This window comes from Sorex fumeus, unplaced genomic scaffold (assembly GCF_029834395.1).
Source record: "Sorex fumeus unplaced genomic scaffold, SorFum_2.1 ptg000008l, whole genome shotgun sequence".
Taxonomy (NCBI): domain Eukaryota; kingdom Metazoa; phylum Chordata; class Mammalia; order Eulipotyphla; family Soricidae; genus Sorex; species Sorex fumeus.
The window spans coordinates 11,798,492-11,825,884 of record NW_026606065.1 but is presented as its reverse complement, the minus strand read 5'-3'; the positions used below and the strand labels follow the sequence as shown (position 1 = coordinate 11,825,884).

At 37.5% G+C, this 27,393-nt stretch overlaps 1 protein-coding gene across 1 annotated transcript in view; it reads left to right on the top strand.

Annotated features, from left to right (window-relative positions):
* The window catches only part of KCNQ5 (potassium voltage-gated channel subfamily Q member 5), a 609,327-nt gene that overhangs the window by 159,945 nt on the left and 421,989 nt on the right, over positions 1–27,393 (top strand).

Genomic DNA, 27,393 nt, shown 5'->3' with positions numbered 1-27,393 from the left:
CACTCACCCAGAGAAATTCCCATTACAGGAGACCAGTCAAAAAATATTTCCTGACACTCTGTTCATGAAAAATTCATAAAAGCACATGAAATGTTTTGGGGGATAAATAGAGTATAAATATGACCCCAAAATAGGATAGTATTGTAATCTGTGCAATATTGAAAATTAGGCAATATTTTCCTAGGTATTAGAAAAAATTAACCATTACCAAATAAGATAGCACTATCTTATAATTAAATGAGTAACTTGATATTATGCATTGCTTGCAAATGTTTGAAACAGCGACATTAACGTCAGTCATATATTGCTTAAGTATATTACATTCATCAGTTTAGTTAAATTTTGTTTTTATGCTTTCTGCTAGATTGGCTTATTTTATCATTTGAATCTGACTTAAACATTTAATCTCCTGTCCCAAGATATAAAACTAATTAGGTAGCACAAAAAGCCCGTTTTAGTAATATTAGCTTATAGTGAAACCACACAGAAAAATCTGCACAATTATATTGATAAGCTACTATCCAGAATCAGATCCATCCTTATATAATAATTGGTTTCTTAAGTGGTAGGTTTTTGGTACTTATAGACTATAAAAAGTTACTTATGAACTATAAGCATCACAATTTGTTATAAACATAAAAATTTTCCTTTAATACAGATATATCTTCTTTTTAATTTTTCCAAAGCTTTAGTGCCTGGCCCTAGGTGTATTTCACAGTACGTTAAATAATATTTACAAAGCTTACATTAATTATTTTTTAAGTAGACATAATTGCCCCACAGATTGTGTTGGCCTTAAAAGGGTGAGTTATTATAAACATTATCTGGGCAGGCATTTGAAAGAAACTATGTGGGAGTTAAAATTACAGGTTCAAGAACCTATTTTTTGTCTTTCTCCCACACAAATACTCATCTTCTGTCATATTCTTTCAGAAAAGTTTGCAAATCTCCAGTATCTCAACAAGTCCTTCCTTTAAATAAATGTATAAAATGTCATTTACAAGACATGCTCAATGTTCTTTATTGTCCTGTGTCAAAATTCTTCCTTTCAGAATCCTTAAAATATTAATTCTTACTATTCTAATATGTTAATATCCAAACAAACTATACTGTCAGCAGAGAGTTGTTCATTTCAAGCCCAAGGCTTCTCTTGTGACTCCTACCACAAAAGGAAGAGTTTAACTGGTGCTTTTTCTGAATTCCATAGTTTTCTAATTAAGGTTTGCCATGTAAAATGAAAGCCTATAAATGAGGAATATATATGGATGATCATTTTTTTGGTTTGGGGGGTCACATCCGACAATGCTCAAGACTTACTTCTGGCTCTATACTCAGTGATCACTCCTGGAAGGCCTCAGGGGCTATGCTGGTTGACAGAGACTGAACCCATTTTTGCTATGTGAAGGCAAGTGCCCTGCCTGCTATATTATCACGCCAGCCTCTGGAGAACAAAATTTTAGTATACATTCCAGGGAACTCCAAGTAGTTCCTTGAGTAGTAATTCTAAATTATTGTAGAAAAAAAATTAATTGAACAAAATATTTGGAGGGAAACAAAAAAGAAAAAGATTCTAGTCTGAATTTACCTTTCCAAGATCTATAGCTTTGGAAATGTAACATTTTTTCTTTTTGACCTTTGTCTTCAATTCAATATATAGCAATAATAAATACATGGATTGTAGCAGACCAACAGCTTGATTTTATAAATGACTCTACAAATGCTAAGTTAATGTGAAATTTTAATGTGCAACTTTATTATCATTATTTTGATAATTACTACATCAAAGAGGAAAAGAAAATCTTAAGTATGTCACGTTACTGGAAAGGCTATATTAGTCTAAGACATACTGAGAACATTAGATAAATCTTGTGAATATGTGACTTCTAAGGGGCTGGAGCCATAGCACAGCAGTAGGGCATTTGCCTTGCATGCAGCCAACATGGCCAACCCGAGTTCGATTCCTCTGCCCCTCTCAGAGAACCTGGAAAGCTACCGAGAGTAACTCGCCCGCACGGCAGAGCCTGGCAAGCTACCCGTGATGTGCCAAACACAGTAACACCAAAGTCTCCAATGGAGACGTTACTGGGCCTGCTCGAGCAAATCGATGAACCATGGGAGGACAGTGACAGTGACAATCCTGAGGGAAAAGGCTATTAATTTCATTGGTAAATTTGTCCCGATTAAAAATCACACTCATTTGGAATGTCACAAATAAACAAAAAGAACCTGCATGAGATTTTACAAAAATTTATTCTTCTAACTAGAAATTGATGCTTGGTATTAGGGAAGAGGAAAAAATATAAGCTATTTGATACAAAAAATAAATATTTATCATGTAATAAGTGCTACCCACTATATACTAAATACTAGAGAAACTCTCGTGAACAGAACAAGCACAGTGCTTTATCTCTTAATGGCCATACTCTAGTTTAGGGGGTAAGGAAAGTCTGGTATACCACGTCACATTATGGGCAATGCAGAGAATCAAGACTGGTAAATCAAAGTGATTAGTAGCTACTTTATACTAGAAAGTCAAGAAAACCCTTTTGAATGAGGTGATATTTAAGCTGAAGTCTCAATGACTGAAAACAAGAGTGAGCCATGTAAGTATGAATGTCCACAAAGGAGCATTTAGTACAAAACCGACCCTAAGAAGGGAGTGAGCTTTGGGTACAAAAGGAGCAGTGTGGCTGGAGTATTCAGACCAAGGTGAAAGTATGGAACAAGATGGGCAGAAGCTAATTTTAGATAATCCAAATAAGAGATTTGTGTTGGGTTCCATGTATTCTATTACATGTTACGATAGCACTGCACTGTCCTCCCATTGTTCATCAATTTGCTCGAGCGGGCACCAGTAACATCTCCATTGTGAGACTTGTTACTGTGTTTGGCATATCGAATACGTTACGGGTAGCTTGCCAGGCTATGCCATGCGGGCAAAATACTCTTAGTAGCTTGCCAGGCTCTCCGAGAGGGGTGGAGGAATCGAACTCGGGTTAGCCGTCTTGGCCATGTGCAAGGCAAACGCCTACCTGCTATGCTATCGCTCAGGCCCACATGGTACGATATGATTCTGTATTTGAACTTTATTATAATGAGTTGCTACAGAGGCATTTAAGCAGGAGAATAGCCTAGTTTGGTTTGGATATAAAAAAATACAATGTTACTTACGCTATTGAAGTTAGACAATAAGTCAAAAGTGGAAGCTGTTCAGAGTGGGAGCACATGCTTTTGCAATGCTGGAACTCTGGAGTCAATTCTCAGCATCAGGGCTTCTGATCATTATGAGAAGTACCTAGCAGGAGTCATGTTTGAGCACTGTTGATAGTGGCCCTCAGACAAATAAAAAAGCAATAACAAAAGTGGTAAATTTGAAGACTCATTAGGAGATTGTTAAGCAGTTATCTAGATGTCTTATAATTAATTGTAGTAATAAAGATATCCATTCATTCATTGATTCATTCTTTCAGTCTGCATATTTATTGATAGACCAATCTGTGACAAATCCCACTCTAGGTATTGGGTACACAGCAACAATAACTAAAACATTGAACCCTCCCCCACAGGTAGCTGAAGCTTAGTGGAAGATCAATAGACAATCAAAGTGAGTTATGAGTAAGAGAACTACTTTTGAATAATCTGGTCAGGTAAGAACTCCAACCAGACAGAATTGAAGAGAGAGAGTAAATATTGCATTGCAAATCTGGAGTAATGAATATTCGGTAGAGGTATAGCAAGTAGATACTAGAATTGGAATGCGTTTGGGGAACCACAACAAGGCATTTCTAGAGCACCTAGATAGAAGGCAAGTGACAAGAGTTGCAAGGTAGAGGACAACTACAATAAGTTCCTGCAAGACAGGGTAGATCATTGCAAGGTCTTTTTATTTGTTTGAAATTATATTGAAAGTCATTGAAAGGTTTTAAAGAGAGCCCAACTGCTGTCAGAGTAAACAGCTGGATATATGGTGTAGAAAGAAATCAGAGGGATATGCTTTGAGACTTATAGCAAGGACAATACAATAGGAGAGGTGTACTTGGTCTGGCATTGTACCAACATAAGTGATATCATTAGGTATAATTTGAAGGTGGAACCTGCAGAACTATCATTTGGGGTACTAGTTATGAGAGGAAGAACCTAAACAATTGCCAGTGTTTTCATCCTGAACACTTATGTAAATTTTCTGGGGATGTAGTGGGAAACTATGGAACATAGAAAGTGTGGTGCAAGGTTGGAGATTAAGTGTTTGCTTCTGGACATGTTAAAATTAACGTACGTATTGGTGTGTAATCACAAAAGGACAGCAGCGGTCTATCTCTCGCGTGGCCCACGTTCGGTAGTCTCAGGCCGTTTCCCCCACTTCAGGGAGGTCCATGGCGATGGGAAGGCGAAGGAAGGAAACGAGGGCCAGGCTGTTTGGTCTTAGTTGCATTTTATTCCAATCCTCTCTCCATTCACTCCTGTCTCTCCTTTGCCTTCCCCAGCCCACTCTTATACTCTCATTATATCCCGTAAAAGAAATTTATGGGGGGCTGGAGCAATAGCACAGTAGGTAGGGCATTTGCCTTGCATGCGGTCGACCCAAGTTCGATTCCCAGCATCCCATATGGTCCCCGGAGCACTACCAGGATTCCTGAGTGCATGAACTAGGAGTAATTCCTGTGCATCGCCAGGTGTGACCCAAAAAAGAAACAAAAAAGGAAGAAATTTATGTCATGGAGGGCCCAGGTTCTCTCAGACCTATCACGCAGTAGAGAGCCCTGAAATCTCCTTTTTTTGATCATGGTACTTACTTCTAAAGGGTGCAATGCAGTGATGTCATCAAAAGGAGTTACAGAAAGAACATTGAGGCAGCAAAACATACATTGTTTCTTTGCATCTGCAGGCCAGTAATTTTGGCCTCCAGAAAGAAGATACAAAACCAAGACTGAAACCTTTCACAAGCTATAAGCACTTGGATTTGCATCCCAAAGACTAGTCTGGCTAGAGCCTGGAATCTACATCCCAAAGATCAGGCCTGGCTAGCACCTGAGATCTGCATGTCAAAGATCAGCCAGGTTTCCGTGAGAAAAGAAAAACTGTCTCTTACAATATACTGAAATTATTTACTGAAATTATTTACTAAAGTAAAAAATTATTTACTTTATTTTAGACAGGTACTAGTTTAGACCTAGTACCTGTCTAAACTAGTCAGGACACAGGAGAAATCTCGCCCATTTTCATGGGTCCCTATGTTCCTGCCCGTTGTGCAGTGCAGTCTACATGGGCTCACCCTGAGAGCTCAGTCCAGCCCCAACAGGTTGAGGTAACAATTACACGTAGGTGTGGTCACAATCAATAGGGGTAGAGTTCTTTCTCTTAAGAAAGCCACTTTTAGAACAGATTCTCATTTAGCAGATCTACCCACCCTAGAACAGAATCCCCCGAGTGTGTTTCTCCTCTCCTTTTCCAACAAACATATAAGCATACATAATATAAATCATTTTGTATGGACACAGTAAGAAATACTCTAAGTTTATAGAATTGCTCTCCTAGGGCCATCTCGACCTCAGACTACAGTGCTCAGGCCAGGTAGTCTTTCCTATCCCTAGCAGGGTCCTAGTCTCGCTGTTACCTTTGGATCATGACAGCATTTGTCTATGATCAAACTCCTAACTTATAGTTAAGAATCATGGCACTTTGGCCTGGCCCATCTCGACATCTCGATGCCAGGGTAGCACATAGCTTACTGCTTGCCCTGGTTCCATCCAGTCCCTCTTCGGGACCCTGCTTTTGGGGGCACTAGGAAGTGAGGGCAACTGAGGCTTAAGTTGAGAAAGCAGATGCCCGGGAATGAATAATATTCAAAGCCGATTAAATCCTAAATTACAAAGCATAATATTAACTGTCTTCCTGTATCTATACAAAAAGGACATTGCATTAAAGTAAACTATTCAAAAGTCATAAGTAATTTTGGCCTCCTGAAAGAAGATACAAAACCAAGACTGAAACCTTTCTTGGGCTATAAGCACTTGGATTTGCATCCCAAAGACTAGTCTGGCTAGAGCCTGAAATCTACATCCCAAAGACAATACAAGTTCAGTGTCTTAGAAGGATCTAACCTTCCAAGTTAACAGATTCTGATAAGGGGAAAAGCTGATTAACTGGTGGGGGGAAGAGAGCACAGAGAATTGGTTACAGAGAAACAAAGGAATAGGAGTGACTCGGGAGCACTGTGACGGGTGCAACCTGATAAACATAAGCTCCTTGTGGCAAGGGAGAAAGGACAAATCAATTGTTATCCTACATATTGGGATGCCTAATATATAAGTGGAGTTATTTAGTAGACAACTGTACACATAAGACTGCATTTCAGAGAAAGGCATGAAGCCAGAGTTGTAAACTTGTACTTACATCACAGCAGTACTTTCTATACTGATACCTTTTATAAGAATTTTAGCTTTTGAAGGAAATTAAATTACATAGAAAAAACAGAAGATATGAAAAAAATAATATTGGGCTGGACTGATAGTATAGTGGGTAGGCTGCTTGTCTTGCATAAAACCAACTGGAGTTTGATCCCCGGTTTCCCATATGGTTCCCCTGGTCCACCAGGAGTAATTCCTGAGGGCAGAATCAGGAGTAACCCCTGAGCACCACTGGCTGTGACCCCTAAATGAAACAACAACAAAAAAAGAGAGGTAATGAAGAGAAGGAATTGAAATGTGTTTCAAAAGTATAGTTAAGAGGACATGCTGATGGATCAGTCAATGAAACAATGATAAATTATCATCTCGAATAATTGAGTTTATCATAGTATTGCTCTTCACTTGAGGAGATTAGAGAAGAGGCCGTCTCAGATAAGGTAGACACTTATGCATACAGAAAATAAATTTAGAATTTTCCGTGGTATAATAACTTGGGATACCTTCTAGGAAAAAAGGAACTTATTTATATGTAATAAGTGTTCAAAAAGAAAGATGGACCTAGGGCCACTTAATAGCCATAATCAAAAAAGTAGGCTGGGCACTTATCTAACACTATAAATAAAAAGAACTTAACATAGATCAAGGTCTGAATGTAACAGCTAAAATCATAAAGATTTTAGAAAAAAACTAGATGTTAAATCATCATAACCTTGTATTTGACAAAATAATCTGCGATATGACTCCGAAAGTATGGGTAACAGAAAAAATATATAGATAAATTGGACTTCATCGAAATTAAAAACTTTTATGCTTTTTATAAAAAGTCATCCAGAATGCAGAAGAACAATGGGAAATGTATTATAAAATCGTATATATATATGATTGGGGTCTAGCACTCACAATGCATAAATAATTCAATAATAAACAAATAACCCAATTGTCAAAATCTATGAGGAATCCAAATACTTCTCTAAAGAAGTAAAAGTAAAAGGCCCTCCCATTGATCATCGATTTGCTCGAGCGGGCCCAGTAACGTCTCCATTGGAGACTTTGTTGTTACTGTGTCTGGCATATCGAATACTCTCAGTAGCTTGCTGGGCTCTCCAAGAGGGGCGGAGGAATCGAACTCAGGTCGGCCATGTTGGCTGCGTGCAAGGCAGACGCCCTACCCGCTGTGCTATCGCTCCAGCCCAGAAGATAAAAGTATAAAAAATAGACAAAAAATATTGTTTAGTCCCACTGATAAAAAGAAAACAATATTTCACTTATTCTAATTAGGATGACTAAAATAAAGGATGAATATAAATAGCAGTGTTGTGGAGGTTGTGGAGAAATTGGAATCATCAGGTACTTCTGATGGAAATGTAAAATGATGCATTGAATTTGGGTATCATTCTAATGGTTCTTCACAGAAGCCATATAGTGTAACATTTTCACTCAAGAAAAATGAAGATATTTGTTGATACAAAAGCTTAAATAAAGATATTCATGGTAGAATTATTCTAACTCCATAGTAAAAACACTTAAAATGTTCATCAACTAATTAGTGAATAAACAAAATGTGGTTGAAAATATGAATTAGTAGTATGAGCCAAAAATAAATGAGCCTTGAAAACAGTATGCTATCAATGATAATATGTGACTTTGTTTATATACTACTCAGAGAAGCAAACTGTATAGAGATTGAATATATATTTAGAGAAGAGTATATGAATTAGAATAGAAATCGCTTAAATAAAAAAATCAATTCTAAAAATAATTGCAACCAAAAACTGATCTTTGAAACAATATGATTGATAAGCTTTTAGTTGTAATAAGAAAAAATAAGATGGATAAAAGTGAGAGGGCATAATTACTAATAAAAATTGGCAGAGAAATGTTGTACATGTCCTGTGAACTTTACACAAGATAAAGTATTATAAATAACTGCCTGCAAATATGATGAACCAAAAGAAATCAATTATTTTAAAGACATAACTTGCCAAAGCTCACGCAAGAAAAAGAATAAAATACAAATATTTGTATGAATATATTAAAAAAATTTGGAACAGAGGCATAGTATAATGGTATGGTACTTGGCTTACATGTGACCAACCCAGGTTTGATTTCTGGCATCATGTATGGTCTCTTGAGTGCCACCAAGAGAGATCTCTGAGCACATGGCCAGGAGTAAGACCTGAGCACTGCCTGATGTAGTAAATAAACAAAATCAAATATTAAAAAAAATAATTAGTATTGAAGACCCTTCCAGAGTAGAAGCATGCAGGCCCACAGTTAAGTTCCACACATTTTACAAAGAAATTGTACCACTTATCTATAAACTACTTCAGAAGATAGTATCAGAGACTACTTTCTAACTCATTTTATGAGAGCAGTTTTACCCTGATCCCAAAACTTGTCAAAGGTTTTACAACACAACTAAAAATGTTTTTAAATGATATTACATTAAAAGAGAAAGATAGACAAACATTTCTGGATAAAAATACAAACATTCTCAACAAAATGTTAGCAAAAAGAATTCTATAACATGTAACAAGAATCGCACCAAACAATAAACTAGGATTTATCCCAGGTATGCAAAACTGGTTCAACATTTCAAAATTAATTAATGTAATTCATCACATCAACAGATAAAGAAGAAAAATATGAACATATCAGTGGATGCAGAAAATGCACTTCAAAAAGATTTAACGTTCATTCATGAAAGTATATTAGCAATTGCCTAGGACTGGAGGATGCGACAGTTAAAAAGAGATGGGAAATGTTTCGCTGTCACTGTCACTATCCTCCTGTTGTTCATTGATTTGCTCGAGCGGGCCCAGTAACATTGTGAGACTTGTTACTGTGTTTGGCATATCGAATACATCACAGGCAGCTTGCCAGGCTTTGCTGTGCAGGCGAGGTACTCTCAGTAGCTCGCCTGGCTCTCCGATAGGGGCAGAGGAATGGAACTTGGGTCAGCTGTGTAGGCCGTATCCAAGGCAAACGCCCTACCTGCTGTGCTAATCGTCATATTTATCTTGAAGATTATGAACTATCACAAAACTAATTGTGATTTTGATTTCAGAACTCTGTTATACTAAAAGCCATAAGGCATGCACTTAAAATGAGTGAAGCAAATAGAATGTGAACTACATCTCTGTAAAACTGCTACCTAGAAATTTTTCAAATAAAAAAATCTGAGCACTATAGCAATAGCCAGTGAGCTGATTGGGGAACTAATAAAAGGCATTTTCCTAAGAGCTGAAAAGAGATTTATAAAACAAGGTGATCGCAACTGCACAAAACAGTGTGAAGAGGTAGAAGAAAGAAACTAGAAATTCGGCAAAACCGTAGCAATTGGCAAAGAATTTAAATTGAAATGAGAAAGCCAACTGGAGTGGATGAGGAAAAGTGAGAAGACAGCTACGGATAGCTTCTTCAAGAAAATGTGTTTAGAAAGTGAGTAGAGCTGAAATAGTAGGAACTGAGCTAAGGTAGGGTTTTTTTTTATTGGTTTTGTTTGTTCATTGCTTTAATTTCAAGTAGGTCTGTTCTTTGATTGATGGATCTAGTAGAGAAAGAGAAATTGATGCTACAGGAAGAAGATAGGGTATTACTGCCAGAGCAGTCTCTGAGAGAAGATGGGTTTCATAACCTACGTGGAAAAAAGATGAACCTAGGATAGAGATAGGCACTATTTAGCCAACATACCTGGAAATGGGTAGAGGTGGTACAAAGGAATGACCACAGTTATGCCACAATCTAGGTCACATGTTGTGTGGACTTCTTTATAGTAGCCTTTTATCCAAGATTATTTTATATATGGGGAAAATTTCATTCAGGAAAAAATAACATTTTAGGGTTCTTTTTTAAATCATGCCCCAATCTGGAACTATTCCACATGGTTTAAATTTATAAATATTTCATCGTCCTCACTCACTACCAGAATTTTATATTGGCCTTTCAGCTAACAAATATTGCACTAAAAGAAAACAGCAAGAGTACTTCCTTAGAAATAGTCACTTTCTAAATAGCTAGTCTCCCTATCCAAATAGGGAGTTTCTGAACCAGGGTTCTCCAATATTCTTCTGCCCCTCAACTTTAAAATGACTGCTAAGGGGTTGGAGCCATAATACAGCGGTAGGACCTTTGCCTTGCATGCAGACAACCCAAGTTCAATCCCCAGCATACCATATGGTTCCCCAAGCACTGCCAGGAGTAATTCCTAACTACCGAGCCAGGAGTAACCCCTCAGCATTACTGGGTGTGACCCAAAAATTTTTTTAAAAAAGTCTCAGAAGAGTCTATATGAAACCAGAATTGAGTCCATTAGCCTGATCATTGAGAATGCCCTGTAAGAAATGCAGAGAATGAACTCATTTTTTGGTCATTATAAACTTCCTGTGAAAGGAAAACAAAATTCTCTGCTTTCTGAAATGTCTTATTTTATCTTTGTGTGAAAACAGATAAAGTTTGTGTAATATGCAAGAAGTTAATTGATGGATTTTTCTTTTTTGTTCAAGATGGTGAAGTAGAATTTAAAGTTCAGCAGACTTCAGGGATGCAGAGGACTCAACAGCTGTTATTTCAATTCAAGTGGAAACTCAGTCAGACTAAAAACTATTTTTAGATGCTGTGCTGACAGGTGATGCCTTCTATCATGCCCTCCTGGAGAAGGCTTGACTAGAGTCAATATGAATTTAAAAACCACATTCAATAAAAGATCTAGAATCTTAAATAAATCTGTAAACAGAGATGGAAGCCTTTCAATATCATCTCAAGCAACAGGCTGAGAAAGGGTAAATGGGAAATATAGTTTAAAAATGAAATTTTGAAGACTGTTTGAAACTTCTTTACAGAAAAGTAAATTCCACAAAATGTTAGTTGTATCAGGTGAAGTTATAAATATTTTGAAAATAAAAGCAACAGAAAAGAATGAGGATGCAAGAGAGGAATTTTGTATGCTCGAATTCTCAAGGTAGTTGTCTTCAAGAGATAGGAGGAAATTTGTTAACTACACTTCAATTTTGTATTAAAGATGTTAATATTAAACGTATTAATATGTGTGCTGGTCAGTTTCATGTTCTACACCTTGGGTGTTCCATTATATATTTCCCAGATATTATACTACTTTTTTCTACTTTTTAGATTTATGGAATACTTCTATGTGAATATCATGATATAAACAGAAAGATGTATATTATGTACCTTAGGACTCCTCAGTGTGTATCTGTAGCACTGTAGCACTGTCCTCCCATTGTTCATCGATTTGCTTGAGTGGGAACCAGTAACGTCTCCATTGTGAGACTTGTTGTTACTGTTTTTAGCATATCGAATATGTCATGGGGATCTTGCCAGGCTTTGCCTCGGGACCTGAATACTCTCAGTAGCTTGCCAGGCTCTCCAAACAAGCTCAGTGTGTAGAATCAAAATGTATTTATTGACTCATAAGGGAGCTCTAGTTAACAATACTATATTGTGACCTAAAATTTTACTTAAAAGATAGGTATCTTTTAAATGCTCTGACCATAATAAAAATTATGAATGTACAAGTAAAGAAAATATATTTTTATTCGTCCACATTAATTATTTTTGACCATGCTATGTAGTATTTCAGGCATTTCGATATATAAATAAATATGAAATCATTTAATCCTTCAAGGGATCTTGAATTTAGAAGTAGGAAGTGGGAGGGAAATTATTACTATTTTAGGAGTCTGTATATTGGCAAGTATTGAAAGACCTTCTAGTCTTTCCTTCAAAGGAAGAGCAGATAAGTAGTAGGCAGACTTTCTGGAAAGGTCATTGAGAAAGGAAAGAGTGATCACTCAGAAAGATGGGGGTGGGGAGAGATCTTGGAAAAGCAGTGATCAGAGAAGAGCTCAAAGAGTGAGTAATCAAGTCACAGATAAGATAGGCATTTGTGCACTTATACTAACTCAAGAAAATAACAATGAACATAACTTCATCTGATTTAAACTAACTTTTTGAATAATAGGATTAAACAATGAGTGGGATGTTTAGCTCATTTGAAAATATAAATAAGACGAAGAAGGGACCCGTATGACAATAATAGTTGGAAATGATCAAGCTGGATAAGAACTGAGTATTGAAAGTAGGTAATGGGATATATATATATATGTATATATATATATATATATAACCTTTCAGTATCTGTATTGCAAACCACAATTCCTAAAAGGAGAGAGTGAAGAGTGAGGGGAAGGGGAGGAAAATGAGAGAGAGAGAGAGAGAGAGAGAGAGAGAGAGAGAGAGAGAGAAAGAGAAAAAGAGATGTGCCTACCATAAAGGGCAAGGTGGATGGGGGGGTTGGAATGGAAACTGGGGACATTGGTGCTGGGAAATGTACACTAGTGGAGGGATGGTTGTTGGAATACTGTATGACTGAAAGTCAATCATGAACAGCTTTGTTATGGGCTATCTTACAGTGATTCAATAAATAAATAAATAATGCATTCTCCCAATGTTGGACATTTGATAATTCCTATTATGATTGATGTCTCCCTTCTTGTACAGTAGTACAGTCCTGCTGGTTTTCCATTGGACGGAACCTTGCATTTAGACAGGTAGCGTGTGAATTGATGAGCCAGTGTATTGATGAGTACTGATGACAGGTTCTTCAGGAGTTTGGGTCTGACCTTGTGTGGGCCGGGTGCTGTTTGTTTCTTTACTGACCAAATGGATTTCAGAAAAGAGAATGTTGGGAATGACATATCCATCCTGAGGAATTTGGTATGTGGGTAGGTAGATGTGGCTATCAAAGATCCGAGTAAAAGTCATGGATTTTTTTCTCCATTGCTCTTCTGGAAGATGTGATAGATCCATCAGGACGTCGGAGGGAAGTTATCTTGGTCTTGTAGTTGGTGAAGGACAGGCAGGCATTGGGAAAGCTTTTCCTGGCTTCTGCCACATCTGCCAGAACTGCTGCTCCTCTTTCTTTGAGGTCTTCCTTTATCGCTTCTCTGCACTGCTTTGCAAGTTCAGTTGCCTGAGGCTTGAGCCAAGCCACGTTGGCAAATGAGCTCAAGAGTTTTCAAAGACAGGCGTCTTTTTGTGGGTATCTCTCTCTCGGCATTTCTTGCACAATCATGGAGGTGCTGAACCAGTTGATCGTATTCTTCATCAATGTTGTCAACGATGGCATCTTTACATGTTGCCTCAATAGTGCCAAAGAAGACTGTACTACTATACAAGAAGGGAGACATCCACGACATTGCCAACTATCTTCTGATCTGCCTGTTGTCTATTGTCTACAAGCTGCTCACTTGAGTCATCCTGAATAGGATTGGCAGAACCCTAGATGAAGGACAACCATGCAACCATGCGAGCAAGCAGGGTTCCAAAAAGGATTCAGCACATCGACCATACATATCTGCACAGTAACCAAGCTCATTAAGGTTTCTCGGGAGTTCAAGATACCACTCTGTTTAACGTTCATTGATTTAAAGAAGGCCTTTGATTCTGTTGAGACTAAAGTAGTCATTGAAGCCCTAGCCGAACAGAGCTTTTCAAACTCAATACATCAGGATCCTCCATGAGCTGTATTACGGACTCACTACCAGGATTTCACCGTTCTACAAGGAAGTGATCATCCATGTCAAGAGAAGGGTTTGACAGGGTGATACCATTTCACCAAAACTCTTCAGTGCCATCCTCGAGAATGCCATGCGATGACTGAAATGGGAGGAATGGGAGTGAAGATAGACGACAGGCAACTACACCACCTCCACTTTGCTGATGACATCATTCTAAGAACAACAAACATTAGCCAAGAGGTACAAATGCTGGCTGACTTCAACTGTGAGTGTCGAAAGGTCGGACTACAGTTGAATCTCATGAAGACAATGTTTATGAGAAACGGTCTCATTCCTGACATTCCATTTGCTCTCAACGGAACGAACATCTCCGAATACTACAGTTATGTGTACCTAGGTTGAGAAGTCATCATGACGAATGACCTGGCACCTGAGTTGCACAGGAGGAAGAGAGCGGCTTGGAATGCCTTCAGAGTGTGGAAGAAATAGCTAAGAGGATGAAGAACCTCTGGCTCCAGGCACATCTCTTCGATTCCACTATTCTTCCTGCATTAACATACGCCTCAGAGACCTGGGCCCTACGAAAACAAGATGAGAACACTATTCGGGTCTCCCAAAGAGGAATCAAAAGAGCTATGCTTGGAGTACCACGTTTCACTCAAATGAGAGAAAGAATCCAGAGTTTCAACCTCCATCGACAATCAAGAATCAGGGATGCTGTCTCGTTTGCCAAGGTGTCAAAAATCAGATGGGCTGGACACGTAATGAGATTTGGATATGATCGCTGGAATAGAGCCATTACCGACTGGATTCCAGGAGACGTCAAAAGATTTCATGGCTGCCCACCTACAAGATGGTCAGACTTCTTCGTCAAGACCCTGAACAATCAGTTTGAGGCTCTTCATGTTGCTAGAACGAGCAGACGCCATTGGGCTACACTAGCACACAAAAGGGACGAATGGAGACATTACTGACGCCCATTCGAGAAACTGGATGAGTAACAGGATGTCAAATGATCAAGTGATCATGATTGATGAGAATGCTTGTGTTTGCGTTTTCATGTGGAACAAATTCAGGCGGACAGATATTCTCATTTGTAGTGGATGTTAATACCTAGAAATTAAATTCTAAGTTATATGTAAAAAGTGGAAAATAAAATAAATTTACAGTTTTTCTCCACATATCATAAATTATTACATACCGACATTCATACATATGTAATAGCCATTAAAAGTTTAACTCTCAAATCATCATTCTAGATGAGCAGTAATATTTGTTGAATGACTTTAATTTTTATTTTAATCAGGTTTATGTATTCTTCAAGTTCTATATGTTGCATAATCCAATTGTAATTAATAAAACAATTATAAAGTAAAAAATAAAAATATAAACAAAATTTTATTAATTTTTAAATGCTTAACGGGATTTACAAATGGGAAAGGTTTTCATATCTTATTAATATTGTACTTCTGTAATTTTTATAAGAGATTTAATAGTCCCTGTGTGCTAAGATACTGGACCGGCAGGTACAAGGAATGAAGGGATGGAATGTATGAAAACATTATTTATAGATATGGAACAAGAAATTTGAGTACCTCTAAATTACTGTCTACAAAATAAGTGTGTTTATATGAAGAGGGAGAGAGAGAATGAGAGAGAAAGTATCCTGCATGGGGAACTTATAGTCTTCAGCAAATTTCAATTTGATTCATGTCAGAAAAGATTAATATCTTTTGCTTTAGTATAATAATTGGATTGACATACCTTATTATATGTATACTATATACCTTACTATATATACTTTTATTTAATCCTAAAATCACATATATCTTGTGGTATATCATCTCTGATATAGTTATATTTTTGTCTTTAATTTTATCTAAATAGTAATGAGGAAACATTTTAACTGTTGCAACACATAATTTTATATATTATAATGTAATTTATAATAATTTATGAGTTTTCTAAATTGAGCACCAATTTGTAATATTGAGTTAGAATTCAATGTAATTTTTTTATTGAATCACCACTAGATAGTTATAAAGCTTTCATGTTTGAATTTCAGTCATAAAATGGTTGAACACCCATCCCTCTTCCAGTGCACATTTTCCACCAACAATGTTCCCAGTATCCCCCCCATTCCAACCCTCCCCCTGACTCTATGGCAGACATTTACCACATACTCTCCTTCTACTTTTGGGCATTATGGTTTGCAGTATAGATACTTAGAGGCTATCACGTTTGGTCCTTTATCTACTTTCAACACACATCTCCAATCCTGAACGATCCCTCCAACCATCATTGGCTTAGCGATCCCTTCTCTATTCCAGCTGCCTTCTCCCCCAGCTCATGAGGCAGGCTTCCAACTATGGACCATTATTCCTGGCCCTTGTGTCTACTGTCCTTGTGTGTCAGTCTCATATTATGTTATTTATTCCACAAAGAGCTCACTGTAAATGAAGTAAGATTATGTGCCAAGAATCAAAATTCCTTTTTTATCCTGGTATGGTAAAATAAATGGGCTTCACAAAAGTGAAAATAGCTTCTGTGCAGACATAGGTATTTTGACAACATTAACATGGGCTAAATTTTCAAAATGACTTCCATTACCCGCCTCACTCCAGTGGTTATTAGAATTACCTAACAAGATAATACAGGGAAAGTCTGTGCATCTAGTACATGTTTTTAGACAATATCAACTCAAAATTCACTGAATCTCATCAGCTGTTGTGGAAGGATCCAGGCATAGATGAATAGATATGCTCAGACTCCATTTGTAACAAATTTAGAAATAGACAAAAGCTCTCTGTGATGTGATAATTGTAGTGCTCTAAGATGAAAGAACATCATTACCACAGAGGCACTATCATGTGAGGGTTGATGGAGGGCCAGTAGTACTCCGTTTCTTGAACAAGGTTTCACATGTTTGTTTGGTGTATGAAAATTAATTGAGATGTGCACTAAGGTGCATAGTCTTATGAACACTGTCCTCCATGGCAGTTTACTGTGGAGGGACTTATAGAAGTTGAAGATATTTAGATTGACACTGGGATGAATAGAGGTGATGCCCCTTGGCTCTGTGGCCTCTTTTGTCACTCATGTCTGTTTGGTTCTTCCATTAAACATCTGCTTAATGCAATTTTTATAGCTCAAAACATAACCTAAAATTCTAAGCCCCTACTGATATAAATAAATTATTGAAAAATAAAATGCCAATTAAAAAATGAGAGCAAAGAAATGAATGCCCTGTGTAGAACAATTCAAATAATCTTGCAGCTACCTTTCCCAAAAAGATAGTTGATATCCTCCACCTTCACGCATTAGACAGGTTGAGTGTGGTGGCTGCCATCTAGAATGGGAAGGTTGTGGCAAAGTAATTTTTCATATAGGAATGCAACAAACATTATCTTTGTGGGGTGATGAAGATCAGTAGCATCTCAAACAAGTCATATTGATGTTATGTAACCTTAATATGATGTATTATAATTATAATAATAATAATACTTCTGTGGTTTTATTTCCAAAACCCATAGCCCCAGTCTAGTGTTGAAAAAGGCTTCACACAATACCACTCCTGGGAATATATCCCAGAGAGGCAAAAATGTATAGTCGAAGTGACATCTGCACTTGTTTGTTCATTGCAGCACTCTTTACAATAGCTAGAATCTGGAAAAAAAACCTGAGTACCCAAGAACAGATGACTGGTTAAAGAAACTTTGGTACCTCTACACAATGGAGTACTATGTAGCTGTTAGAAAAGATGAAGTCATGAAATTTACATACAAGTGGTACTACATGGAAGGTATCATGCTAAATGAAATGAGTCAGAAAGAGGGAGAGACATAGAAAGATTGTATTCATCTGAGGAATATAAAGTAACAGAATAGGAGACTAAAACTCAAGAATAGCCGAGATAAGTACCAGGAGGTTCAGTTCATGGCTTGGAGACCAGCTGCACATGCTAGGGGAAAGGCAGCTCAGATAGAGAAGGGAGCACCAAATAAAGGGTATTGGGAGGATCCTCCCAGGATGGGAGATGCATGCTGAAAGTAGACTATAGACTGAACATGATTGCCACTCAATGCCTCTTTTGCAAACCACAGCACCCAAAAGGAGAGAGAAAACAAAAGGGAATGCCCTGCCACAGGGGTTGGGTAGGATGGGGGGATAGGAGGGTGTGGGAGGGATACTGGGAGCACTGGAGGTAGAGATTGGGCACTGGTGGAAGGATGGGTACTTAATCATTGTGTAGCTGAAACCGAAGCACAAAAAAAAATTATAAGTCTACAACTGTACCTCATGGTGTTCCACTAATAAAAAAAATAAATAATGAAAATAAAAGAAAAAGGCTTCACACAAACTCATGTTGAAGGACATTAAATAAATAGGAAACAGCTGATCATTTCATATTCTCTAACACTGTCAAGGTCATCAAAAATAAGGAAAGTCTAAGAAATTTAGACCTGAGAAACATCATCTTAATGTAATGTGACATTCTAGAATACAAAAGGGTTAATAGGTAAAAACTGAATAATCTCAGGGAATAATCTGAGTTAAGTATGGCCTTAAATTACTAGTAATGTATCAATAGTGGTTCACTAATTATGATTTACATACTCTACTACTATGAGATAATAGTAACAGGGGAACCTTATGCATAGTATACAGGAACTAGGTATTAGGTTTATAACTTTCCTCTAAGTCTAAAATTGTTCCAGAACAAAGTTTTTTTAAATAAATTCTATCACAAGTGCTCCTTTAAACTTAAACAAAGAATTATTTACAGAATCAAGTTATTAGCTATGAGAAAATATAAGAGTTAGAAACAACTAATTTTACAGCCCAAGCATTATGAAGCAGAAGTCATTTGCCTTCTCTACAAGTTTAAGTGTATTCCTAGTGATTAAACTATCAATGTGAATTACTTTTGTTTATTTCAACACATTAAGGTGGGAGCTTTATGCACTATAACTTACTCAGAGATATTTTAAGTTAAACTCTTCATATATTAAATTTCATGCGGAACTGAGTAGTGAAAGAGGGAATGTTTTGTTAGTAATTACAGACTATTAAAAATAAATTTTCACTCCATTACACTCTTTCAACAAATATAATAGAGCATCATAGAATGTTGGAATGGAAAGGGACATTTAAGAGATTAGTTCAGCTCCTTAACTTCTTATGAAATAACTGAATGCCAGAGAATGTGGGACTTGCCCAGGGTTATAATAAATTGACAGAACTGGAATACACTTATTCAGTTGAACAAGCAATTTTCAAGTATTTATTATGTTTCAAGCATTGTAAACCATGCTAGAGTTATAAAAAAAAGTAAGACTTTATCCTACAGGAGGAGACAGTTTAGGGAGAGGCAGGGAAATGGATAAATGAATATATGCAATATGAAAATAAGCCAGTGGACATGAGCCCGGGGTGACATGAAAGGGAAGAAACAGGTCACTATACCTAACACCACTAGGCATTACCTGAGCTTTTGGAAGAAGAGCAAGATATATACAGGTGAGGCCATCAAGAGCAGGTATTCCAAACAAAGTTGTTTACATGAACTGAAGACACAAACGGTGAACTAATACATTTTTATGAAACTCTAGGCTGCCTTCTTTTATTAAAAATTAGTGTAGCAGAGGGGCTGGAGAGATAGCACAGTGGGTAGGGCATTTGCCTTGCACGTGGTCGACCCGGGTTTGATTCCCAGCATCCCATATGATCCCCTGAGTACCACCAGGAGTAACTCCTGAGTGCAGAGCCAGGAGTAACCCCTGTGCATTGCCGGGTGTGACCCCAAAAGAAAAAAAAATACTGTAGCAGAGAGAAAGGATAATTAAGTTGCATGCTAGTTCATAGCTCCTCCCCCATGAGCCCCCTATTTAATGAAGTGATTCTTTATTCTGTAAGAAGTGGAAAGTTCTTAGAAACTTGTAAATTTCATTTGAGTTTCTCAGATGGCTTTGTGGGGAATAGACTTGAGGACAAGACTAATTGTGAGAACTTGGTCAAAGATATTTATTCAGTGCTCAAGAGACAGCAATGGGAAAGACTCGTTTAGAATGGTTGTAAGAATACTGAAAATAGGGATGGCATAGTCCTAGGAAGCTGTTTTTAGTTCTTGGATCTTCTGCTTATTGCAGTCTTTTTTAAAAGGTTGGGGGAGAGTTTAATAGATAAAGATACTCGCTAAAGAGTTTATTATCTGGGCCCTTAAGATGACATGGCAACCTCAGAATTTCAAGGAAGACGTATAATTTTCAAACTTCGTTATTCCATTTTTCCAATTCCAATCTGGGAGAAAGCTTGAAATGCCAATGAGTTAAGCCGTCTTGGATGAGGATTTATAAGAAAATGAATAATGAAAACAAGGAAACCCTGGTCCTAGGGAAAACATGTATTTTCTGAACTTGTATTCACTTTATCAAGACCATTGCAAAAATGATTCTTTGCAGAACTGAGAATTTTCTTTCAAAGTATTTATCAACTCTCTTAGGTTACAGAGAGGATTCTAGTTGCATATATAGCTCAAAAGGAATTCTACCCGAAATCTCTTCCTTTATGCTTTGCATGTTAGACATTAGTAATTATGTATGATTGTTCTGCCTTTGAAGATAAAGTAGAAGAGGATTTAGAGAAAATATAATGAAATCAACTGTTAAATTTGAAAATCCTATAGCACTGGATAGGTGACTAGTAGCAGACTACTTGCTTTGCATGTGAAGCCCGGGGTGTAGTCTCTGCCACTATTAATGAACAAACCTGTAGAATCTGTCTGAATCATAAATTTGAAAGGCACTAGAGTAGTCAGATATCAACCCAGGAAAGATATTCCAATTTGAGAGTCATAGGCTATGATAAGAAAAATGTCATGAAAATGGGTGCTCTTTCTGAAGTTTTACCTTTAGGGTAACTAGAGTAGTGAAAAGAATAACAGTCAAAAGATGCAGATCACAAAATTCATCAACATTTGTAACATAATTAAAACAAAATTTTCAAAAAAATCAGTGTGATATAACCCTACTGGGAGAACTGGAGATAGTGTCCTAGAAGAGAGAAATTTAGACAGTTTGCTGAAGAGAGTGACCATAGTGATATTAAATATAAAAGAATTACTGACAACAATAACTTGAATATGCATCGAATTTTACAGTGTGGAGGATTTAGGTAACTTCAGTGAGTGGCTTTGTCAGGTTATTATATAGTGGCAATAAGGTACGTTTGTAAATATGTGAGTGATTTAAAAAGTGAACACAATGTGTCTATATTGTTGTTGAAAATTTGGGAGAAATTGTAAAGAAAGTGTAAAGAAGCATTTGAAGGCAGAGTCAAGAGAGACTCATATTTCTGTTTTATTTGGGATGAGACGTCTAGTATCTTAGATGTCTGTTTGCAATGAAATGTTACCGTAGGCCACACTGGAGAGACAGATACTGAAAAGAGGCTGATATTGATGAAGCAGAATTCTGAAGGGAACAGGAAATACCAGAGAGAAGGGCACACAGAAGTAGGGCAGTGCTCAAATAGCTAAGGAAGGAAGGGAAGGAGGGAGGGAGGGAGGGAGGGAGGGAGAGAGGGAGGAAGGAAGGAAGGAAGGAAGGAAGGAAGGAAGGAAGGAAGGATGGCAGAAGGGTGGGTGGGAGGAAGGGCGGGAGGGAGGGAGGAAGAAAGGAAGGAGAATATTCAGACAGGTGTGTATTACTATGAGTGTGTGTGTCCAAGACCAGGTGGTGGGGCACAAGAGAAATAAGGGAGATGCTGTTTGAAGATATTGATTTTTTCTTATTTATTCATTTCTTTTCTAATAGGATATAAAGTCACTTATTTTGAATGACAAAGTTAAATAAAGCCCTTGGAGATTAATGAAGGTTTAGGTGAATATTAAGGAGTGAAGACAAGGAATTATTGAGGATAAAAATAAAAAGATTAAACTAAAGCTGCTAAGAGTAGAAAACTTATTTTTGACAGCAATAATCTGTATGCTTGTATGTCTTTTTCCTCTTTTATTTAGCTAGCAGAGTTTTAAGGAATTAACTACATAGCCATTAATATATTCTTGACATTATGCATTGAAACACCAGTATGTAGTTTACTACCCACATTTAAAAGTGAAGTAACTTCTCTGAGATTGTGCAGAAGATGGAATAGTGAAGGTCTGTCCTGCTGCAGCCAGTATGCTCCATTCCTCTCAAATAATTAGACTATTAAGTATTGAAAATACATTTTGTTTTGCCTCGGGGAAGTAAACCACTAAAGAACATGTATTAATAAATAGTCACATTCGATATGAGGGATAATAAAATCAGAGAGACAAGAGGAACGCATTTCTCTGGCTGAGTTTCAGGGTCACCTAAAGAAGATGACACCACAATACCAAACATGAGTCAATATGCCCCAGGTGATCGAGGAACAGAGGCATTCAGACTTGGGATTTGTGTATGCAAGGCAAAAAAGATTCATGTTTTGTTCAATTCATCTGGGATATTTTGTTACTCTTGTTGAAGTGTGGGAGAGTTGGAGGATATATAGAACCTGTAGTAAGTTCATTGTGCTTAATCATAACTTACTAGTGATAAATTTCTCAAAAGTTTTTAAAGAATAAAAAGATACAAAATTTGAGATTTAGAGATATGACCTGGTTTGTCATAGCAAGATCATTTATACAGCAAGGAGAGTCATAAAAGTTGCAAGTTGTCACTTACTCTAGACCAGATACTTTGAAAATGAATTCAGCAATTATCTTTCTAAGAGAGAAGTATAATTATTACCATTTCTAAGGTAAGACATTGGCAAGTCAAGTAACTTGCCAAAGAATTCAGTGCTAAAAAGTGGCAGAAACAGTATGACTAATGTAGAAATCTTGGTTGACATGTTCTATTATGATAACTGTGGCAAAACTTCTGAGGACCAGGCTAAGATATTAAGAGTGTAGCATGAGAAGAGACAGAAGAGACAGCCCCCACTTCTGAGCATTGAGTCCGTTAAAATTCTTTCCATGTTTTTTCAAATTTTTTTCATAGTTCTGCGGTTTATATCTAAATACAGATCATAGAAGAGTGCTTGTCAATGGAGCAGTGCCCCTCAAATCACACCTACCCAGAGCATTTCCATGTTACCTTATTTGGAAGTAGGGTCTTTTCAGGTGTGATTGTAAAGATAATATTGTACTGAATTAGACTGGGCCCTCGTCCAATGGCCAGAATCCTTATTAGAATAGAGGAAAGAGAAGAATGTGAAGACATAGACATATTTGAATGTTGCACACACAAGCCAAGGAAACCAAGGATTGTCACAACCCACCAGAAGGGAAGAGCCGAAGCAGAACTTGTCCCTTATACCAGGAGATCCTACTAACACCTTGGTTTCAGACTCCCTGCCTCCAGGCTATTAGAGATGAAATTTCTGTAATTTTAAGTACCGAAGTTTGTGCTTGTTGTTTATAGTAGATCTAGACAAGTAATACAACCCATTTCTTCCTCAAGTTCAATTTCCGTTGGGAATTACAATTCTCACAAATTCATAATAATTTATAAATACATAATTTTTAAATAAAAGAAATCATCCTATCATCTTTCTTGTGTTTCACTGTAATTTTAACAATGTATTCATTTCTTTTGAATTCTCTAGGACACATCTTGCTTTCACCTTCACAATAATAACTATTTTTTGGTTACAGAAACAGAACTATTTTTACCCTAGCCTGGCAGAAACATGAAGACCGACTTGATAACCCAAACACTGCCTTTATGCTTGAAAAGGGGCATAAAAGGGCTCAATCCTCCATTAAACTTGATTTTTTCACTGATTCAGCAGCTGACAGAGTCTGCTTTTGTTTAGGACTGGAAATGTCAGGAACTGTTTGCACAGTGCCTGATAAGTGACTTAAACAAGTAGAAAAGGAGTCTTTTCATATTTTATTGGAAATTTTGAGGTCCCCAAAGCATAGGACTGCAGAAATTTAGAGCTAGTAAGATGGAATTGGCATATAACTCCTATGTAGCAAAATGGAGTGAAAATCATTTTAACTTCAGTCCATGTCATTTGACCATTTTGCTACAAGCCATGTTCTTGTTGACAAACATGTTACCTGTTTCACAAATATTCTGGGATTGGTTCTGTTTACCATCTGCTTTCAATGTATAAGAGCTGGATACAAATGTTTAGATTTTCTGGTGTTGCTTACTCAGACTTATGAGTCACAGAGATACCTACAACATATTCTCTTTCTCCTCTCTGTCTCTGTCTCTGTCTTTCTCTCTTTCTCTCTTTCCTTCTCCTTCCCCATTCACATATACTGTACTCCCAGTGAAGCTTGAAGGGCAACCTGATGCTAAAGGTGAAGACTTGGTAACTGGAATAGTTCCGCTCAAGCATCTTATCTATGCCTGCTACCCTGATCCCAGACAATGCAGTTCATCTCATGCTTTCCCATAGACAATGAGTAATGTAAATTGTGTGTGCAACACCCTCAAACCAAATGCAGTTGAAAGTAGAGGTTCCTTTGTAGAATATATGTAGGAGTCAGGTGGGAATCTGCAGCTAGGATTGGCTTCAGGATGTGTAGAGTCGAAGGAAGTTGACCAGAAATGGGCACAAAGTCAACTGAGTTAGGGGCAAATGGGAAATTCCTAAGTGATGTTACTGAGCATATGAATGACAAGCGGGTAGATATGTCTAAAGTGTGCCTTAAAAATGTGAAGGGACATCACACTCAAAAAAAAAGGAAGTTGTTGACATCTCAGGCACCATTTTCAGAGGCTTTGCAATAACAATCCTAATTTTGAAATTCCATACTTAACGACTATTCTCCGTGGAAAATATTCTCCAGCTTATATTATAGCAATAGTATTAAGTACGCTAGAAGACTGAGAAAACATCTATTTACTTTTAAATAGAATAAGTTAATACGTGCAAGGCACATTTAAACAAATATTCAGTAGTTTCCTGACCCTGGAATATGCCTATACCTGTTCTCTCAGCATCTGAACTCACATGACTTTATATAGGAAACAAGAGAGGCTTATTTCACCCAAAATATCACAAGTACTTATTGCCAGGTGGAGAAATTTTGGAAAGAAAGCAAAGATATCACTGTGTTGAAAGAAAAGTTCAGAACTTGAGCTCCATCAACATTAGCCAGTGTCACCTAGTTACATTAAAAGGTTCTGAATAAACAGCTTGAGGGGGAAAAGACATTTTCCTTTTCTGAGTTAATATGTTTCTGTGCTGTTGTCTGGGCATCTTTTCAATTTTCCTTTGTTGATTTGGCTGGTTTGGAGTTAGAGACTGCTTTTCCTTATCGGTGGAGAGGAATGCTTTTCTATCTAGGGCCTGATGGCTTTGCTGGCAATGAGAAGACTTGGGTGGGTTTCCCATAAAATACAAAAAGCCTGTGTCATCATGAAGAACTGAAATGTGACCTGTGCCACTCAATGGGGAATCATCAGGTGGGGGGAAAGCTGAAAATGCCAAGAGAACAGCTGTCCCCACCACCTCTGCTGCCTGGCTTCCTCTGGTTATTTCTCCTTCCATGCAGAGACACCAGCAGCCGCCAAACCCAAAGGCAGCTGACCCATAAAGAAGGGCTTTAGGTTTCCTTGCTTTATTTTTCTTTCTAGTCTTACACATTGAAAAACAAACATGGGTAACAGGGTTTCATAACTTACGTTGACATGGACTCTTCCAGGATGTGGGAAAGGCACTTGCCCACCCCGCTCACCAGCCTGAGTCACCTCAACACCAGTGCTCCTTTGGCGTGGGACAGCGGTCCCAGCAGAAATGATCTAGGAGATGCAGTGGAACTGCGATTGTGACTGGAAATAAGGCGATGTTAAAGGAAAGAAATTGGAGAAGGGCAGAATACATTGAGTTTTCTGACCTCTCTTCTCTTTCAGCCATGATTCATTCAGCTTCAACTTCCTTTCTTCCCCTGGTGGTGTCTGCATGGCACGTTCTCTCCAAATGGGCTGAGTTGTCCCTAATCTGTGCATGCATAACAGCTGGCACTTTGTCAGAGTAACATTCCTCTTTTCAACAATTACTTAAAGCCTGTCGTGTTCCAAGCCCTGCCAAAAAACCCTGGACTCAGAGCAGTTCAACTGCTGTCTTTAAGCAATATTGTGCAATAGAAGTACAATGCGAGTTTGACAAGTAATTTTTAATTTTCCATTATCTGCATTAAAAGAGACTGGTGAAATTAATGTTAATAATACATATTACTTAAGTTCACATCCCAAATATTTATCTAAATAATATTCATTAAATAGTGTAATAAAACATAAATATCAAATTACCCAAATAATATATCATGATAATCATCATTTTGTATAAAATTACTGGTGAGCTATTTTGCATTTATGTTAAATCTTACAACTCTGTGTTTATTTTTGTTTACAGTACATTTCCATTTGGACTAACCATATTCTATTTTTTTCTTCGCTTTTTAAAACTGATTGAGGTTCTGTGATTTAGAATACTTTTTTTTTATTTTATTTATTTATTTTTTTTTATTTATTGAATCACTGTGGGAAAGGTTACAAAGCTTTCAGGTTTATGTCTCAGTCATGCAAATATCAAACACATTTCCCTTTACCAATACTTATTTTTTACCATGAAGAACCCCAATAAAACCCCACCCCCCCACCCCTCCCCGTCCCTGTGAGGCAGATGAATTCTAGTTAACACTCTATCTGCTTTGATTAGATTCATTGTTTCAATAAAAGATTCACCACTATTATTTAGAGTTTACCCCCCCCCAAATCAGACATGCTGAAAAAGCATTGTGAAGTGATTTGCTTTCTACAGCTGGGTTCAAGAATTAAATGTTGGTTTTGGATTTCTGCTATTTTACCTATTGACCCTGGAAGTATTTCTACTGAAAGTCAAATAGTTAAGAAATTGGTTTCTGTGTTCTGGAGTCGTGGCCGTGCTGGAGAGCCACTCGCGGGGGGCAACCGGTGGCCTCAGTAGGGCGTGAAGGGCGGAGCGAAACGCCCCCCCTTCCCATGAGGTTTTAGTCGCCCCCACACTCCCGGCTCATACCTGCTGTCCACAAGGCTCAATGATGGTTTCCCGTGTACAGAGTTTCAACAGTACACCCCTTACCAGTTGTACCCACCTCTCTCGCTCAAGGCCCCTCCCCCAAAACCCATGGACTTAGTCATATTTTATTTACCATGTTATGTAGTTGCCATGGTATACAGTGCTGCCCTAGAGCCTATGGGTCTTACATGATTATTTTTTATAACATTCAAGAGTTATGCCTATGACACATCTAACATCAGAGCTTATGGTGTGTGGTAATGAGGAATGCAGTCTTATATGAGAAAAGCCAGGTACTCATCAAACAAACTAGACATTAATCTCAATGACTTTACCATTACCTGAGTCTAGACTCAGCCTCATTGATTTAGTTTGATTTATTTGAATTGCTATATTGATTT